The sequence below is a fragment of the Rhineura floridana genome, chromosome 4 (assembly GCF_030035675.1).
Source record: "Rhineura floridana isolate rRhiFlo1 chromosome 4, rRhiFlo1.hap2, whole genome shotgun sequence".
In the NCBI taxonomy this organism is placed as follows: Eukaryota; Metazoa; Chordata; class Lepidosauria; order Squamata; family Rhineuridae; genus Rhineura; species Rhineura floridana.
Genome location: NC_084483.1, coordinates 107540231 through 107546935, shown reverse-complemented (window position 1 = coordinate 107546935; position 6705 = coordinate 107540231).

Sequence of the window (6705 nt, the reverse complement as noted above, 5' to 3'; positions counted from 1 at the left end):
ACTGACAAAGGAAGGATATAGTTTTCAATGGTTTGCCTATTTACAATTGTTAGAAAGATATAAAATGGACAAGAAAATGTATGGGTTTGAAATAAGTAAATCTGATTTTGAAATAGGATTGTGTACAGATGATGAAAATATAATTGCGAAAATGTATAAACTCTTATTGAAAATGGATATGGAGGAAGAACAAGTAAAAGAGTGTATGGTAAAGTGGGCAAAAAATTTTGGTTATAACATACAAATGGATCAATGGGAAAATATGTGGAAAAAAGGCTTGAAATTTACACTATGCTATAATCTTAAAGAAAATTTTTATAAAATGATGTACCATTGGTACATGACTCCAGAAAAGTTGTCAAAAATGTATAGTAATGTTTCTAATGTTTGTTGGAAATGTAAACAACAAGAAGGATCATTTTATCATATGTGGTGGCTGTGTAAAAAGGCAAAATCATTTTGGGCACAGATAGGTAGGATGATGCAAAAAATTCTAAAGATAAATATTCAGTCAAAACCAGAATTTTTTTTATTGGGTTTTATGGATAAACAAATAGAAAAGAAATATGGAAGAATAATATTATATATGATTACGGCAGCAAGATTATTATATGCACAAAAGTGGGAAATGGAATCAACACCAACAATGGAAGAATGGCTATTGAAATTAATGGACTTAGTAGAAATGGATAAATTGACATGTCTACTTAGAGAAAAATCGACAGATACATTTCGTAAGGAATGGAAGCCTCTCTTAGACTTTTTGTTGAAAGATCAAAATAAAATGAAGATACTGGGATTTGACGATTAACTAAGACAGCCTATGGAGAAAAGGGATTCTGTATGTATACATTAAGGGACAGGTTTGATGTATATTATATACTTATAGCTGATCTGCGACAAATCGGAAGTCAACTATTTTATTTTTATTTTTTGTTGTATGTTTTTTTGACTTTGTTTTGTTTGTTTTTTTGAAAAATTTGAATAAAAATTATTAAAAAAAAAAAAAGGAATCCTGACAGGTTGTGAGATGCTTAGTTTTCTGCCTTACTCATAGGAATCTTGTTGTGGTTGGTATGGTGTTGCATTTAAGAAATCATGGTACGAAATGGCCTGAATCAGTATAAGGCAGATTCCTTGGTTCCTAAAAGTGGGAAGAGACTCAAGGGCCACAGTGACTCCAACATTTATTTATGTATTTTTATTTACAACATTTATATACCGCTTTATTGTAAAAAATCTCAAAGTGGTTTATAGAAAGAATTAAAACAATAAAATTATTGGCAAAAGTGTTAGGGACAGATACTTAAAAACATTCAAAATAATAAAACCAACAATGAGTTAAAAACAAATTTAAAAACACAATAGCGTCCACATGCCTGGAGAGGCTTGCCTCAAGAAAACTGATTTTAGCAGGTGCTGAAAAGAGGCGTCTGCCTAATGTCAATAGGCAAGGAGTTCCAAAGCGTAGGTGCTGCTACTTTACAGGACTGATTTCTTACAAGAGCAGAACAAGTACTATGTGGCACCTATAACATGGAAAGCACAGCTTGAACTTGGCCTGGTAGCAAATCAGCAACCAATGCAGATTTCAGAGCAGAGGTATTATGTGCTGATAGCAATTCATGTCAGCAATTGTGCTGCAGCATTCTGCATTAACTGCAGTCCCCAGGTCAGGTTGTGCTGCATGGGGATTTCTGTGACCTTGGCTGACTGGCTGCTAGGATTTTTTTAGTTTGGGTTTTTGGTTATGAATCCTGACTGGTTGTGGGATGCTGAGTTTTCTGCCTTACTCATAGGAATCTTGTGGTTGGTATGGTATTACATTTAGGAAAGTGTTACTGCCTGTTGTGTTGTTTTTTTCCTATTTGCATTTCACTTATCTTTAACCTCACTCCGTTACAGCCATAGAAGCAACAGCAGCAAATGCAAGGTAATTAACTTCCATTAGTGATAAGAGCAAGAATTTATAATTATTATTTTAATTAAAACAAGAGGCTTATGAGTACTTTGAAGAGGACCAGATATTTATTTTCTTTCTGAGCCCAGGACTGGGTTTTTCATGATGCCCGGTTGGGGGGGGGGGAGCAGGAAAGTAGTCGATAAGACAGACATCCTGGCATTGGCAATCTAATTAGCAAGGTATGTGTGGGGTTGTTGCACACTTCCAGGCCCAGTTTCATTTTGAGTATGGAGGTGGAAACTGTGTAGATGTGGTTGACCAAAGGGAGAAGAAATTTTGAGTTAAGCAAAGCTCTGCTTTTATAAAACCTAAGAAACATACAGATACTTTGAATGTCTGAGTGCCTGCACCAGTGGAATACTGGAGGAACTTGTAAAACTTGCTGCAACAGTATTTAGAACTGAGCATGTGGTGTGAAAGACTCCTTTTCCTAACATTTTGGCTTCTTGTTTTTCTCCACCCACCACGTCTGACATATATCATATATGTAATAGTTAACCATACTAAAAAATATAAATAAGTTTATTTTGGTCAATGACCAGCAAAGGTTAACCATACTGCTACCCTGACTTACTTTATGCTTGTTGCTATTTTGTGTTTTTATTATGTTTTTATATTGATTGTGTATTTTTATTGTTTTTTATTATATTTGTAAGCTGTGCTGAGCTCTGTTTTTAACAGCAGAAGGGCAGGATATAAATCCTCTTAATCAACCAATCAATCAATCAATCTTCCATAGTGTTGGAAACTAGAGTCTAGGCATTTAAGGCTGAAAATGATGCTTTTAAAAAAAGATTTCTCACATCTTTCCCCAGTTTTTGGTGGTAATTCCTAGGCACAAAAACAAAACAACTGGACAATCCAAATATTAATAGGCAAATAATTTGCATAATATGCAAATAATATGCAATTAATTTGCATAATATGCAGATTAGCCTCTCCAGATCTGTGGAACTGGAATATGGCAATCCTACCATATCAGGTGTTTAGGAGGAGTCTTAGTTAAGAAGGAACATGGGTGATGCCACCCCAGTTCCAGTGATCACGGGTAGAGGAAAGTATAGCCATAGGGAAGTGGTGAACTACCATAGAAGATGAGGGCAAGGCTATCTACGCCTTGTTCCTCGCTTCCACTCCTCTCATGGACGGATTTCTCATTGCTCATGTGCTGTGCCCACTGGCCTGTGTGTTGTTGTTTAATGCTAGATCGGTACACAATAAGACCACTCTCATCCATGATTTGATCATGGATGAAGGTGCAGATTTGGTGTGCATTACTGAGACCTGGGTGGGTAAGCTGGGAGGAATTGATCTGACCCAGCTTTGCCACCTGGATACTCGGTGCAACACCAGCACAGGCTGCAGGGATGAGGGGGGAGGAGTTGCTGTGATCTACTGAACTTCCATCTCTGTCACCAGGAAACCACTCTGTCTTGGAGCTGGCTGTGAGGGCTTGCACCTGGTGTTGGGCCAAGGAGACAGGAAACTAGGGTTACTGCTGGTATATTTGTCCACCCTGCTGCCTGTCAGCTTCTCTGACTGAGCTGGCGGAGGCTATCTTGGCTGTGGTATTGGAGGAGCCCAGAACAATAGTCCTGGGTGATTTCAATGTCCATGCTGAGGCTGCCTCTAGTGTTCCAGCTTGGGATTTCAGGGCCTCCATGACAACCATGAGGCTGTCTCAAGTTGTTACTGGCCTGACGCATAAGGCAGGGCACACCCTCAACTTGGTTTTTGCTTCAGATGGAGCAAGAGGTGGCCTGGAGATGGGGTGGTGGTGGATGACACCCCATTGTCATGTCAGACCACTTCCTGCTGAAACAACATAACTGTGCCTACTGTGTGGCTGTGAGGGCGGTGAATAAGGCCCAAGGCCCACTTCTCTGCCCCTATGGCATCCTCAAATAGCCTTCCAGTGGAGTTTTCCCATATTGTCAAGGGTCTGGTGACATCAGCTCCAGGAAATGGAATTTTAGACCCTTGGGAGGCCCACTGAATTGTTTGCAAGGCACTTTGAGGGTAAGGTTGCGTACCTCTGTAGCAATCTTGAAGCCCCATTCACATCTATTGTAGTCCCCAGTGAGGTGTCCAGTACAAAGTCTGCTGCAACTTTTTGGGAACAGTTTCAGTTGATGCGGCCTGATGACATGGACAAGGTGCTTGCAATGATGCAGCCAGCAATGTGTCCTCTAGACCTTGCCCTTCTTGGCTTATTAAAGCTTGCCGAGGGGGGTTGACCGAGTGGATCCAGGGTGTGGTGACCGCATTGTTGCGGGAGGGAGTGGTTCCAGCTGCCCTGAAAGAGGTGGTGAGCCAACCACTCCTGAAAAAGCTCACCCTGGACCCATTGGTCTGCAACAATTACTGACCGGTCACAAATACCCCCTTCTTAGGGAAGGTGATTTAGAGAGTTGTGGCACAGCAATTGCAAGTACTCTTGGATGAAACAGATTATCTTGAACCATTCTAGTCTAGGTTCAGGCCTGGTTATGGGACAATTGGTTGTTTTCAGAGAATAGCATTGGGTGATTGTATTTATTTATTTAAAATATTTCTATCCCGCCCTTCTACCCTATAATAGGGCACTCAGGGCAGCTTACAAAAATAAAATCAAACATGTACTTAATAAAATAGTAAACAGTAAAATCACAAAAACATTAAAATAAATTTAAAATACCCTTTGGCATTTCCTCTCCTTAAATATTAGACAGGCGCCATCTCTGTTATCTTTTCGGCCACTACTGAAGACCTTCCTCTTTCAACAAGCCTTTTAAGTTGAGACCTTATCCCAGTCTGCATCTGTGTTGGAATTGCTTTTTAATATCTTTTTAATCCTTTTTTAAAAGATATTTTTAAAGCTGGATCATCACCTTGTAGTGGTGAGTGGGCTTGCATGTTCCAATGAACCCTATGAGCGATGCCATCAGGAGTCATGTACTCCCAGCAGGGTCACCCATGGCGGTAAGGTCAAGGGAGAGGAACCAGACAAAGAACGATCCAAGAAAGTCCTCAACAGCAGAACAGTCGGAGGATAACAATGTGTACTTTACAACGGCTGTGAAAGTGGATGAAGGCTGCAGCAGATAAAAGACTTCCAATCGTCGTGGTATCCATGCCATTGGATCAAAGCCTTTTTCTGTCAAGATTGTGTGTTGATCGTTGTGCACCGATCTCCCCACATAAAACAAATGCACGCACAGGCGTCTTCCAAGAGACCTTATCTTCGAAGTGATCACCAATGAATGTATATTTAATATTGCATAGTTTAGGGCTTAAAGAAACCTAAAGCTTCAGTTATCTCATGGCTGTTTCATACTTTGGATGGTATTTAGTGCTAGTTGTAATCAAGAGTACTCCCACTTAACTTAATAAACACAACTAATTTAGGTTACTTAATTTCAGTGGGTCTACTCTGAGTAGGGCTAGCACTGAATACAACACATTGGCTTTTAAGTGTACCTGAACAATGTTTTTCGTATACATGAAAAGTGTAAATTATGTGAGAGAAACAAGACATTTTAGTAAAACCCCTCTATTATGTAGCAACATGTAAGTAAATGCATCTATCTGGTAACAAATATGGTTGACCGTATTGATTCTATAATTGATGTTGGATGTGTTAACACACCTTTATTTACATATATGAGTTAAAGCACAATAAGAGATTGTTCAACTTTTCTCACTCAAAGGAGTTTAAATGTAGAGAGGGCAGGAATACAAGCTTCTCTTTAAAGAGGCCTAGCAGCCCTCTTACTTTTGAACTGTTTGTTCGTGTGAATGATATTAAAGTATAACATGCCTTGACCTCATCACATGGTATCCGTGTCTACCATAGTGGAGTATGTCTCCTGCCTGGAAAACATTGGGGGGGGGAGAATGAGGGTATTCTTGCATGACTTCACTCAGTATGATACTTCTTTCTGGAAAGAAAAGTGGACAATGTGCTTCTGAATGAAGAATGAACAGTACAAATGTATAAATCAAGCTGTCCTGAATAAACAAAAAATGAATCTAGAGGAGTATCAATAGCTAAAGGTGATTGTGATTACTTGCACAAGCTTTATGTACTTGTGCTAGTGGGTTATATAAGCTATACAAGTTTTTTCTTCCCTAGTGACACTCATTGTAGAGCATATATGGAGAATCTATTGCTATCCAGATGCTGGTGGACTACTACTCCCATCATCCCTGATCACTGGTTAAGATGCCTACGGCTGATGGGAGCTGGGAATCTAACAGTATCTGGAAGGCCACTGGTATAAACCAAGCTATAAACCAAGAACAAGAAAATCCAGTACATGGCCAGTTAGTACTCTGCACTTCCTTAGACTCAGCTCTCTAAACACTCCTAAGTGTCTTTGAACTTTGAAGAGTTCAAAGGTATTTTCAGGTATCATTAACTGACCTCCTTAGCAAAAGCAGAATGAAAGAGTTAAAGAAAGCCCAAGAGATTGAGGAATAAATAATACAAAATAAAAGTTGCCTATAGAATGCTATACAAATAAACTACAAACCAGGATTGATTTTATGCTAGGGGCTATCTTCATGCTCACCAAAACACAGCAATGTGTTTCCTGCTAAATTATTAGTGCCTTGAATAAAGATGAGAAAGACGAGGGAAAGCCTAGAATCTGTCCCAAGGAAGCACCACCTCCACTATTAAAGCAGTAGATAGCATGGTAGTGTTCATCTAGCAACTTCATCCACAAGATCACATCCAATTATAGGGACTAGGTTTCTTG